Below are 13,980 nucleotides of genomic sequence, written 5' to 3'. Positions count from 1 at the left end.
GTTTGTTTGTTTGAAACAGAGTCTCGCTGTGATGCCCAGGCTGGAGTGAAATGGCACGATCTCGGCTCACTGCAGCCACCGCCTCCTGGGTTAAAGTGATTCTCCTGCCTCAGCCTCCCAAGCAGTTGGGATTACAGGTGCCTGCCACTACACCGGCTAATTTTTGTATTTTTAGTAGAGATGGGGTTACACCATATTGGCCAGTCTGGTCTTGAACTCCTAACCTCAAGTGATCTGCCTGCCTCAGCCTCCCAAAGTGCTGAGATTACAGGCCTGAACCACTGCCCATGGCCCATGCATTATTTTATTTATATAGTTCACTAGGCAGAATAATTAATTAGGTCTCAAACTGTTGTGTTTATTTGAAAATGAAATGTGTGGCAGTTCATTAATGGGAGTTATTTTTAGCACAAAAAGAACAGTAAGGTAGATCTGGATCAAGCAGTTGCTAATTCATGTAGATTTGTATACTGTGGTTCTACTTTAAGACACTTCATAACATCTGCGCATTAATGCTGTTATTTTCAGTTATATAAACTGACTGAACCTTTGTGTATTTGTTGTTTTATTGCTTTGTTTTATACATAAACAGAATTTTGTTAGAAAACATTTCACTTGTTGGAAATACTTATTAATAATGGTTTACTGTCTTTTACTTTTTTTTTCATGGTACATCGATTCTCTGTTTTAAAGCCTTGGGAACACTTTCTTCTGCCCTATACACTCTTAACGTAAATCATTGACCAGATTTTATCAGTTTTTCCCTCATAATGAATTTCATTTTTTTTCATTTCCACAATCATTACTATAGTTCTCTCTGTTTTCTTCAGTCTCTTAAATAGTCCTACAAGGTTAAACTCCTCCCAACCCTCACCCCTTAAATGGTATAGAAATGTTACCTTATGCTTAGTCTTTGATGACTTTCTCATTGTCTTCTGGATTCATTAACCTAACAGTGCCTCAATACCCTCCACATTTTAATCCACTTTTCTTTCTAATGATGTCCCACTAGTCTTCTATACAGTTTTCTTTCAACTAAGCTATTTCTCTATAACTAGAAATTCCCTTCCTTTTACTCTTAAGCACCATCCTTCCTCTGCTTCTATTGCTGTTTCAACCTTTCACACTGTTGTCAATATTATCTGTGCAAATTACTTGTCAGTTAATATTCTGCCTTATTTTGTTCATCCTTTTTCATGTTAGAATCTTTTGTTCCTAACTACATTGTCAACTGCTAGAAACTAGGCAGACCATACTGTATGCTTCCTTGTACCTCTGCATATAACCATTATATCACTATTTGTGTTGGCAAGTTGTTTTAAAATTTGAAAGCCATTGTGTAGTCAACTTAAGTACTTCTTAATGTTCTTCTTTTATGGCTTCTTTTTCTTGTTTTCTACATGAAAAAGTTGTTGCTCTAACTATTTGGAATGGTCTGTTTTTGTTGAATTGAGGAAGAAAGTATTTTAAAATTTAATCTGTTTCCAAAAAGACTAGAAAAGAAAGCAACATTGTTTTGAGTTAAACTTCCAGTGAAATTGAAGTTCAGAATTTTAAACTCTGTGTGTGTGTGTGTGTGTGTGTGTGTGTGTGTGTGTGTCTGGTGGCTTTTTATTGAGCAAGCCATTTAATAGGAATTTTTGAAGAATAAAAAGAAGAAACAGTTACTAATTTTTTTTTTTCAGGTTAGGATAAGGAAGAGAGCCATTCTATGCTTGGTAGTTGTATATAGTATATTCTTGTAATATGATTGAGAGTTTTCCCTTGCTGTATGCGGGTAAAATATTATATGAATTTTTTTTTTAAGAGACAGGGTCTCACTGTGTTGCCCAGGCTGGATTAAGTGATCCTGCTTCTTCTACCTTCCAAGTAGCTGCGACTACAGGTACACGCCACCACACCTAGCTTGTGTGAATATTTTTAGAAGAAAATACAGATAGAGAAAGTCATGAAATGGTGAAGCACTTAAAACAACTGTTTTACTGTTTGTAGCTCTATAGTTTTTAGTTGGTTTTCTAAATAGAAATAATTTTTCCATTTGACAACTCAGCTGGTTCTGGGAAAGCTGTTTTTCTCCATTAGATATTATTTCCTGTCTTTGGCATTTATTTTCGGAGACAGTCATACATCTGTAATGGAAAATAGGAAAAGAGAAACCCTATATCATGTGAATTGTCAGATTTACAGTATTTCTTCAGTTGTGTTAGACTTAAAGTGTTTGTGTTGGAACTCTTTGCAGTCACTTGGAGCGTCTTGTCTGAGAAGAACTAGAGTCTGGAAATTAAATTTTTTTTTTTTTTAGAGATTTATTGTATCTGTTGGATTGAGGCTTGCATTTTAAGGCTGGCTTAAGATTCTAAAATAGAAGGAACTATCTGGAGAATATGGTAATAGCCAACAGGTGGCAACATAGAGCATGGTATTGGAAGCTCGAGTTTGAGATTGGCATGGTGAGATAATCTAGGTAGTATTTGGAAAAGCACTTAGAAATATTGACCTGATATTTGGGAAACAGCAGTTATACATACTTTTAGCTAGTTGGATTTTCAGTAAATGCTAAATCTGTAGAATGGATAAAGCAAATACATTATTTATATTTACCTTTAGAAATATGTAGGTGAAAAATCTGAAGTAGCCTCTTTGGGAAGTAGAACAGGGATTCACCTAGAGATTAGGAAAATTTGAACTACGCTTCAGGATCCTACGGAAGTTAGAGAATGTAATTTGTAAAGGAAAGGTAGCTAACATGTTCTGAGCATTTACTATGTGCCAGTTATTTTTACCTGCTCCATTTTTGGAGACAGGGTCTTGCTTTGTTGCCCAGAGTGGAGTGCAGTGGTGCAATCTTGGCTCACCGTAGCCTCCGCCTTCTGGGTTCAAGCGATTCTCATGCCTTAGCCTCCCAGGTAGCTGGGACTACAAGTGTGTGCCACCATGCCCAGCTAAGTTTTGTATTTTTGGTAGAGACAGGGTTTCACCATGTTGGCCAGGCTGGTCTTGAACCCCAATCTCAAGTGATCCGCTCGCCTCAGCCTCCCAGAGTGCTGGGATTACAGGCGTGAGCCACCACGCCCTGCCGCTCCTATTTAATCTTCAAAACAACCCTATAAAATTGATTAAAGACACCCTAGTTTTCTAAATAAAGAGGTGGAAAGGGTTAGAGATGTTCAGTTATGGGCAAAATCACATAGCTAGGATTTGATGCATGTTTTTAGAATATATGCATTTTGTTAACAGTAGGAGCAGGAACATGGAAAGTGGAGAGCAAGAATTAAGTAGGCCTTGGAATTCAGTTGGAAAGAGGGAGGGAATCCTCAGTTGCAAATTTCTCAGTTGGAAAGAGGGAAAGTGTATTTGAAATGACCAATTATAGCTGTGTTAGGAATCTGTGAGTGAATTACTGCCTGCCTGCCTGCCTCGGTTACCTACTTACTTCTTTCCTTCCTCCCTTTTTCTGTTTTATGGGCATATAAAGTAGGCACTCTAAAATATTTATTAAATGAGTGACTAAGAAGTCAGGAGGCTTAATAAACTTGGAAAATTATAATAATAGCCGTTTTGAGTGTTTTTACATATATACACAATTCTCTGTGTACTGCTTATTCATGAGGCTTTTCTTTAACTTTTTTTTTTTTTTTTGAGATGGAGTATCACTCTGTCATGCAGGCTGAAGTGCAGAGGCATGATCTCAGCTCGCTGCAGCCTCCATCTCCCTGGTTCAAGCAATTCCCCTACCTCAGCCTCCTGAGTAGCTGGGATTACAGGCGCATGCCACCATGCCTGGCTAATTTTTTTGTATTTTTAGTAGAGACGGGGTTTCACCATGTTGGTCAGGATGGTCTCGAACTCCTGACCTCAGGCAGTCCACCTCAGCCTCCCAAAGTACAGTTACAGGCGTGAGCCACTGCACCCGACCTTCTTTAACCTTTCTTTAAGCTTCAAATTTTTAAATTAATTTTAGCCTTATAAAACAGTTGTAAAAATTGTAAAAGGAATTCCCGTATATTCTTTAACCAGATTCTCCAAATGTTAGCGTGTTATATAACCACAGTACAATTATAAATTCAGGAGATTAACAATGATACAATAGTGTAATCTGCAAACCTTTGCAAATTTGCCAGTTATCCCACCAATATCCTTTATCTCGTCCAAGATCCAGTCCAAGATTACAGTCTGACTGATGTTATATCATTCTTCGTGCATCATGTCAGAAAGCACATGGTGATATTTACTTTGATCACTTGGTTAAGGTGCTGTCTGCCTCTTTTCTCTAAGGTTTCTTTCTTTTTTTTTTTTTTTTTCTTTTTTGTAGCTAATGGATACATTGTTGGGGGAGGTACTTTGAGATATTGTAAATATCCTCTTTTTAAATTATACTATTTTTTTATCATCTAATTTTAGCATCCATTGATGAACATTGGCTGAAAAAAAATATTACTGTGGTGTTTACCAAATGATTTTCTATTTCCATTATTTCTTCTACATTTATGAGTTGGAATTCTATTGTAAGGAAGAGCTTCTCTCTCCCCGTTTATGTTGTTGTTTTAATATATCAGTACGAACTCATGGATTCTTATTTCATTCTGTGGATTATAATTCATTACAGTCCTTGTTTACTTAGCAGTTCAGATTATCCTAGGCCATTTAGAGCCCTTTGAAGTTGCCTCTTGTGTCCTTTTTGACATCTTTGTTTTCTTTAAAGCACTTTTTTTTACTTTTTGGCATGAAAAGATGTTCCAGTCTTAACATGTACTTTCCCTGTCCCAGCCCTGGATTTCTCCAAAGAACTCTAGTTCCTTTTAATCAGAGAACTGTATAAGAATTCAAGGTGTGGGCACTAGGTGTACTGTTGGTACTAGAGTGTCATTGCTTTGAAACATGTATGTTTACTAAAATACACGTGTATCTATGTTATTTTATATATCAATGAAAAACCATCTAATGAGATTTTTTGATTACAGATATGTTGATAGTATGAAGAGCTAATCCAGTAGTAGAGGGTGGGGGAGACATAGGAAGGAAGAGAAATTACTTTTAGTAGTTAATTCCTAAAAACGGACTGCTTCAGTGATGAATCTGTTCTTGTGTATGGCTGGGATAGAGATAGCTGTTGTAAAGTACAGATAACATGGATGATTCACTAAGGATGATGGGAGTGTAGGATGTTATACCAAAATATAAAATTAGTTTATGTACTTAGGTTTAAGACTAAAGTAAGTTCAGTATTTGATTGGCATATTAGAAGAATGTTTTAAGAAGTTAGAACTTAAGGCTGGGTGGCTCACGCCTGTAATCTCAGCACTTTGGGAGGCCTCAGGCAGGCAGATCACTTGAGGCCAGGAGTTTGAGACCAGCCTGACCAGCAAGGCAAAACCCCATCTCTACTGAAAATACAGAAAAATTAGCTGACTGTGGTGGCCCATGCCTGTAATTCCAGCTACTTGGGAGGCATGAGAATCATTTGAACCTAGGAGGTGGAGGTTGCAGTGAGCCGAGATCGTGCCTGGGCAACACAGAAAAACTGTCTGCAAAAAAAAGAAGGTCGAACTTGATCTGTGTTTTTGAAGAATATGTAAGTCTGGATGAGCAGAGATGAAAGGTCACATCCTGGTTGGAACAGGGCATTCATTTTTGGAAGTAACCAGTGATATGGTTGAAGCCAGATAACCTTTCAGTGCCCAGCTAGCTCAGGAGTCATGTAACTAGATCTTTTTCACTGTATCAGCATATTTTGCTGAATGTTTCTTAATTTCTTCCAATTTGTGAATATGCATTAAGTTTGATTATGTCCCTTTAACATTTTAGTTTTTATTGCATTTTATTTTGTTTTGAGATGGAGTCGCGCTCTTGTTGCCCAGGCTAGAGTGCAGTGGCGCCATCTTGGCTCACTGCAACCTCCACTTCCCAGATTCAAGTGATTCTCCTGCCTCAGCCCCCGCAAGTAGCTGGGATTACAGGTGTCCGCCACCATGCCTGGCTAATTTTGTATTTTTAGTAGAGATGGGGGTTTCACCATGTTGGTCAGGCTGGTCTCAAACTCCTGACCTCAGGTGATCTGCCTGCCTCAGCCTCCCAAAGTGCTGGGATTACAGGCGTGAGCCACCATGCCTGGTCTTTATTGCTATTTTAATACATTGAATTTTTTTTTTCCCCAAGCCAAACTGTATCCAGCTTTATTAAAGATACGTTCGATAAACAATTGTAGTATTTCAGGCAGGACATGGGCAGACAGTCATTAACAGTATAGAAGAACTTTCAAACTCCCTTCTTCAGTGGACTACCAAAAATCAGAAAGCCACTATAAAACCGAATGAAGTCTTCATCTGATGCTCTGAATGGGGAAAGTTTAGAGTGAGGGTTGACATTTCACATTTAGCATGTTGTTTAACAGCTTTTCAAGAGCTGACCCAGACTTTAAGGAAGTGAAATGAAAATGGCAGTATTTATCTGAAGATCCACAATCTAGAAATGGAACCACTGCTCTTTTGAGGGGTGCCATCACTGGAAAGTCCACATTGCCTGACACACTGGTAACCAATTATTGGGGGTCAGGTCCCAACAGATGTCTGGATTTAAGGGAGTTAAGTCTATGCTGACAGGTCGAAAGGAAGAAGACATAAAAATGCATTTGTTTTTCCATACCACAGGCTTTTGTGCCATGGTGCCCACATGTATCAAAGTCAGGGAATCCCGCCTCCTGGGAGCCAAGAGGAAGTCTCTCAAAACTAGAAGGGAAAGGTGTTTTCCCCGCAACAGTCCAGCTTCGGAGACATTCTATTAGTGGCCTGTGCCCCTTCCCCCAAAAGCAACAATGAAGTATTCCATGTGCTCACAGCATAGCTTAAAAAAATACGTAAGTGAATAAGTCGGGCACGGAGGCTCACGCCTGTAATCCCAGCACTTTGGGAGGCTAAGGCAGACGGATCACAAGGTCAAGAGATCAAGACCATCCTGGCCAACATGGTGAAACCCTGTGTCTACTAAAAATACGAGAAAATTAGCTGGGCGTGGTGGCATGCGCCTGTAGTCCCAGCTACTTGGGAGGCTGAGGCAGGAAAATCACTTGAACCCGGGAGGTGGAGGTTGCAGTGAGCCAAGATTGCGCCACTGCACTCCAGCTTAGGGAGAGAGCGAGACTCCGTCTTCAAAAATAATAATAATAATATAAATAAAACGAAGCAAAACAAAATTCTGCATTTTTATGAAACTTGGTAAAAAATAGAATTTCAAACTATACAGTCACCAGAAGTACAGTTATCAAAAATGCACAAACTTCACTTGGCATCTGCAGCACCTTCAGCTTTCTGTGCCCGGTCTGATTTGGCATTTCCCATTTTCTGCAGGGTTATTCCCCTCCTTGCCAGCATCAGCTTTTCCCTTTTTCCCTTTTTCCCTTTGTGTACCTTCTCTCCCTCCTTTGCAGGGCCCTTTGAGGCTTGGGCTCTGGCTTTGGAGGAGCAGGGTTAGCAGACAACCTCGCAGATCTCTGTGATTCGTCCTTCACCTTGGCATTATCTCCTCTAGCATCCCCTTCAGCCTTTCTCTAGGCATATTGGCGGTGACAGGGGCAGGATGTAGGTGCTGGCCACGGGATGCAGTGGTGCGTGGCCTTTGGTAGTCCAAGGGTTGTTCTCACATCTTCTTCACGCTGTTCCCATTGAAAGTTTATATTGAGAGCAAGCAGGTGATAAATCTATTTATGTTGAATATGTTACTTTGGGCATATTCATACCTGCTCGATGTGACTTGCCTGTCATCTTACACCAGAATACCACAAATCAGTAAGTATTTACCTGTGATATAAAAGGAACTATGGAAGAAAAATTTCAATAAGTTTCTATGTATTAGGAGTGAGAAAGAAACATGAGATATTTAAAGAAGATATATATATATATATAATTTATTATTATTATTTTGAGACGGAGTCTTGCTCTGTCGCCCAGGCATACAGTGGCACGATATTAGCTCACTGCAACCCTCACCTCCTGGGTTCAAGCAGTTCTCGTGCCTCAACCTCCTGAGTAGCTGGGACTACAGGCACATGCCACCCCACCCAGCTAATTTTTGTATTTTTAGTAGAGATGGGATTTCACCATGTTGGCCAGACTGGTCTTGAACTCCTGACCTCAAGTGATCCGCCTGCCTTGGCTTCCCAAAGTACTGGGATTACAGGCGTGAGCCACTGTGCCCAGCCTGTATATGAGATTTAAATAGAATGCAGAGTTAAATAGATATCACATATTAATACATGTTAATTAGATGCTCAGTTAATTGTCCAAATCTAAATTGCTGGGTCTAACCTTGTTGTGTTTCCAGATGTTTGGTACAGATTATTTAGAAGGATTAAAGAAAACTGCTTGATATGAATCAGTGCTCAGTAAGAGATTCCATGAAATATCAAAGAGTTTATTTTTTCTCCTCCAATTTGTAGAGTTGTTTGCAAAACAGGCAAAGAGAAATTATTGTTGACTGCTCTGTTCAGTTTTATGTGGTCAGAGTCAATGAATAGACTAATCATTTGGCAAGATTATTAAATGTCTGGTTCTGTGTTTGGCCAGAGAGGATAACAAGTAAAAGACCTGGTCCCCCCTTGTTTGTGGAATATTGGGGAAACTGGGTGGCAAAAGCAATTAGACTTGTAATCTATAAGGAGATTTAAATCATCTACCCTGTGCACCCAGAACCAGAGTTCTCATATAGGCAGGGAACATTAAAAGTAAAATCCCATGCTCATTCCCATATTTAGTATTTTAGAGACAGTGGCTAATGCAAGAAAATATAAGTACGGTAGCAGTTTGAGAGGTGCAGTAGATGACACTGGAGTTGCTTAATCTAGAAGATAGAACTCAAACTGAACCTTAAAAGGATCTGTGTGTGTTTTAGAATGGTTTGGTAATTGTTTTTAGAATGTAGTATAGAAGGATTTACAGCGAGTAAATTATGGGAGGGTCTTACAATAATTCAGAAAATGAAACTGTTCTAGAGTCATGGCTGTGAAGATGCGTAAGGAAGAGATGTGCGTAGAGAATCTGGAATGAAGAATTGTCGAAGCTTAGTGATTACGTAAATACATAAATGAGGGAGAGGAAAGTGATACTGACATTAGGCTTCCACCCCAGATGGCTTGGCATGATGAATTAAAAGTCAATTAGAAGTCAAGAAGAGAGAAGGGGAAGTTTTGGTGCAGTGGCCAGTTTTACGAGGAGAGAATGGAGATAGCTCAAAGCATTTTGAGGTGAGAGTGAACATTTAATTGGAAGTGTCCAGTAGATAGGATTGTGAGAAATGAGTTGAAATAAAAGGTCTGGGGTGAAGATATATTGGAGAGGGTTTCTGAAAACATGTGATTGGATTATTTGAGCAAATGAAGTTTTTGAGGAGTAAAGCACAAAATACTGAGTTTTATAGAAGACCTTCATTTTAGGAAGTAAGGATCAGATTAAAAATCAGACAGAGTCATAAAATAAATGAGTTACCCATTTTGCATCAGTTATCTTCCTGGCCCCATACTCTATAATGACTGGGGGGATGGATTGTCATGTTCGTCAAACTAACATGGACTCCTGTACCATTTCCCAGAATGGACCTCAGATGGGTTGAGCAAGTACCCTCAAAACATACTACAGTGGGCTTTGAGAGAATAGGCTCTCAAGAATTCTGGTTGTGAGGGACAGACTATAAGTCTGACAGCATTGATGAATATGTGGATGTTGGTGGGAGTTAAGAAATGAATATACACTACTAGCTTGAAAAGTTGTCAGTGAAAGGAATGATGAAAACAGCACCATAGAAGAATAGGCAAAGGATTAAAGATTTTGGGAGCTAAAGGGGGAAGCTTAAGTACTATACTCATAGAAGAAGCTGAGAGGAAGAAATTAAAACTTAAAAGCAGGGAACAGTTGGAAAAGGCAAGATTGTAAGAGATATTAGTTACTGAACATTGGTAGGAGATTCCTACTGGAATTAGAATACAGTCAGTGTAACTTCAGGAGTTACAGTTGGTAGGAATTAAATGAGGCATGAATGCCTGAATATAAGAACCGTGGCCAGCTGACTTTGCACTCACAGTGACTGGTGAGAAACTCTCAGATATGAAATCAGTGTTTAACACAATAGTAAGGTGGAATAGGCCGTAGTAACTGTACTCCTCTCATCTGCAGCGCTGTTCAAAGTTTTCTAGTTATACTAGCAACATAAAAAGTAAAGTTTCAAGAAAAATAATAAGATTTCCTTATCTAGCAATGAGTTTTTAAGTATAAAAAACTACTGAAGTCTAGATATTAAACAAAATCTTATTTTTGTATTTTACATTTTGTCAGTGTAAAGACCATGAAGCAATTGGAATGTATACACATTGAGGTACCTTTCAACTCTAAAATAATGTGATTCTCTGAAAATCTGTTTTCAATAGCTTGATTAAGGAGATTCTTAGATTGCTTAAGGAGATTCTTAGAATTAATCAGTGATTTGAGTAAGTTTAGAATATGCCTACTTATATAAAAATTTGGGTTAGAGTTACATAGAGCCTCAGTGTTTCATTTGAATGCCTTAATAGAGTCAGTATTTTCTTTCTTTCTGCCCATGAGTGTAGGTCTCACTTTTTTCTCTCCTTTCTTATGAACTGGTATTTGCACATTAGACTTTCTTTGTTCTTTCCCCTTGATTATGAGAGCTTGTATTTGTTCTGCTCTCTAATCCCCTGCTCCCCTTTTATTAGGTCTCCATCTTTTTTGAAGTTATTTGCATTTTCTTCATGGATTGTACCTTTTTATTTTTTTAAATTACAATGAAATATACATGACAACATTTACTGTCTTAACCATATTTAGGTGTACAAGATCAGTAGTTAAGTACTTGCAGTGTTGTGCAACCAGTCTCCAGAACTCTCTTCATATTGTAAAATTGAAACTCTTTGTCCATTAAACAGTAACTCCCATTTCCTCCTCTCTCTAGCCCCTGGCAATGACTATTCTACTTTTTATCTCAATGAGTTTGCTTATTCAAGATATATGAGTAGAATCATATAGTATTTGTCATTTTGTGACTGGCTTGTTTTGCCTAATGTCCTTATGTTTTTCTATATTGCTTTATGTGTCAAAATTCCTTCCTTTTTAAAGCACAACAATATTCCACTTACGTATATATCACATTTTGTTCATCCATCCATCAGTGGACCCTTGGGTTGCTTTCACCTCTTAGCTGTTATTAATATTATGAACTTAATCATAAAGAAACATCAGAAAAACCTAAATTGAGAGAAATCCTATAAAATAAGTGTTCTAGCCGGGCGTGGTGGCTCAAGCCTGTAATCCCAGCACTTTGGGAGGCCGAGACGGGCGGATCACGAGGTCAGGAGATCGAGACCATCCTGGCTGACACGGTGAAACCCCGTCTCTACTAAAAAATACAAAAAACTAGCCGGGTGAGGTGGCGGGCGCCTGTAGTCCCAGATGCTACTCGGGAGGCTGAGGCAGGAGAATGGCGTGAACCTGGGAGGCGGAGCTTGCAGTGAGCTGAGATCTGGCCACTGCACTCCAGCCTGGCCGGCAGAGCGAGACTCCGTCTCAAAAAAAAAAAATTAAAAAAAAAAATAAGTGTTCTACCCTATTTAAAAAATGTCATTGTCGTTAAAAATAAATAAAAGGGCTGGGCCCAGTGGCTCATGCCTGTAATCCCGGGACTTTGGGAGGCCGAGGCAGGTGGATCACCTGAGGTCAGGAGTTCAGCACCTCAGGTCAGCCTGGCCAACATGGTGAAACCCCGTCTCTACTAAAAATACAAAATTTAGCCGAGCATGGTGGCACACACCTGTAGTCCCAACTACTCAGGAGGCTAAGGCAGGAGAACTGCTTGAACCTGGGATGCGGAGGTTGCAGTGAGCCGAGACTGCGGCACTGTACTCCAGCCTGGGCAACAACAGTGAAACTCCATCTCAAAAAATAATAATAATAAATTAAAATGAAATTAAATAAATAAATAAATAAATGGTTGAGGAACCATTCTAGACTAAAGGAGACTAAAGAGTAGTGGAAATCAAATTTAATGAGTGATGCTAAATTGGATTTTAAACTAAGAAGGGAGAATATAAAGGTCACTGGGGTAATTGGTAAAATTTGAGTAAGATTCATATATTAGTTAATATTGTATCAGGGTTAACTTTCCTGATTTTGGAAACTATGTAGTGTGGTTCAGTAAGCAGATATCCTTGTTCTTAGGAAAAAGGGAAATACACACTGAAATATTTAAGAGTAAAGAGGTCTGAGGGGTATGATGGCAACAACTTATTTTCATATGGCTCAAGAAAATGCCGTTTTGTACGCGGTAATTATGAAAAACAAAAAAGACTAAATAATAAGGCAAATATGGCAAAATAACAATTTGTGAATCTAGGTGAAGGGTATATAGCTATTTTTGTAGTATTCCTGCAACTTTTCTGTAAGTGTGAAATTACTTCAAAATAAAATAAAATATTGTAGTCTGTTAAGTGTGCAATAGCATTTTATATAAAGAAACAATGTATGTAACTTAAGAAATGCTTTATTGTTGGAAAATACTAACAATTATGTGAGCCTTCAGTGAATTGGAATCTTTTTGCTGGTGAAAGGTCTTGTCTTGATGTTGACTGCTGCCAACTGATCAAATTGTTGGTTGCGAAAGTTGGTGTGGCTGTGCAATTTCTTAAAAGAAGACAACAATGAAGTTTGCTGCATGGATTAACTTCTTTTCAGGAAAGATTTCTCTGTAGCATGTGAGGCTGTTTGCATTTTACCTGCAGTATAACTTCATTCAAAATTGGAGCCAATTCTCTCAAACCCCACTGCTGCTGTATGAACTAAGTTTGCTTAATATTCTATATCCTTTGTTGTTATTTCAACAGTGTTGACAGCATCTTCACCAGGGGTAGATTCCACCTCAAGAAACTACTTTCTTCAAAACATGATGTAGACTCATTTAAAAATAAACCACTTTTTTTTCCTCATCTATAACAAGCAACTCTTTATCCTTTCAAGTCTTGTCACGGGATTGTAACAGTTAAGTTACATCTTAAGGCTCCACTTCAAGTTCTCTTGCCATTTCCACAATATCTGCGGGTCCTTCCTCCACTGACATCTTGAACTTCTCCAAGTCATCCATGAGGGTTTGAATCAGCTTCTCCAAAACTCCTGTTAATATTTACATTTTGTTCTCCTCTCTTGAATCACGAGTGTTCTTAATGGTGTCTAGAATGGCAAATCTTTTCTAGAAAGTTTCTAATTTACTTTGCCCAGATCCTTATAGCCTTGCAAAATGTGTTTCTTAAGTAACAAGACTTGAAAGTCAATATTACTCTGGGATACGTGGGCTGCAGAATGGGTATTGTGTTAGTAGGCATGAAAACAACATTAATCTCCTTGTACATCTACATCAGAGCTCTTGAATGACCAGGTGGATTGTCAATGAGCAGTAATATTTTTAAAGGAATGTTTTTTCTTTTTTCTGAGCAGTAGGTGTTAACTGTGGACTTAAAATGTTCAGTAAACCGTAATGTAAACACATGTGCTGTCATCTAGACTTTGTTGTTCTGTTTATAGAGTACAGGCAGTGTAGAGTTAGCATAATTCTTAAGGACCCTTGAATTTGGGGAATGGTAAATGAGCATTGGCTTCAACTTTGGTCACCACTGCATCAGACTTTAACAAGAGAGTCAACCTGTTCTTGAAGCTTTGAAGCCAGGCATTGACTTGTCCTCTCCAACTATGAAAGTCCTTGCTGGCATCTTCTTCCAGTATGAGGCCTTTTTGTCTACATTGAAAATCTGTTGTTTTGTGTAACCACCTTCATCAGTGATCTTAGAGTGATCTTCGGGATAACTTGGTGTAGTTTCTGTATCAGCACTTGCCACTTCACCTTGCACTTTTGTTATTATAGAGATGACTTCTTTCCTTAAACCTCATAAGCCAACCTCGACTAGCTTCCAGCGTTTCTTCTGCAGCTTCCTCA

The 13,980-nt window shown here is 38.7% G+C and overlaps 1 protein-coding gene across 12 annotated transcripts in view; it reads left to right on the top strand.

The window, feature by feature from the left end:
* Positions 1-13,980, top strand: part of LCOR (ligand dependent nuclear receptor corepressor) — a 165,747-nt gene that overhangs the window by 85,054 nt on the left and 66,713 nt on the right. The gene's annotated exons all lie outside the window — the stretch shown is intronic.

The sequence above is a fragment of the Papio anubis genome, chromosome 11 (assembly GCF_008728515.1).
Source record: "Papio anubis isolate 15944 chromosome 11, Panubis1.0, whole genome shotgun sequence".
Lineage (NCBI taxonomy): Eukaryota > Metazoa > Chordata > Mammalia > Primates > Cercopithecidae > Papio > Papio anubis.
The sequence above is the reverse complement of the archived record's forward strand: the minus strand, read 5'-3'. Positions and strand labels throughout refer to the sequence as shown.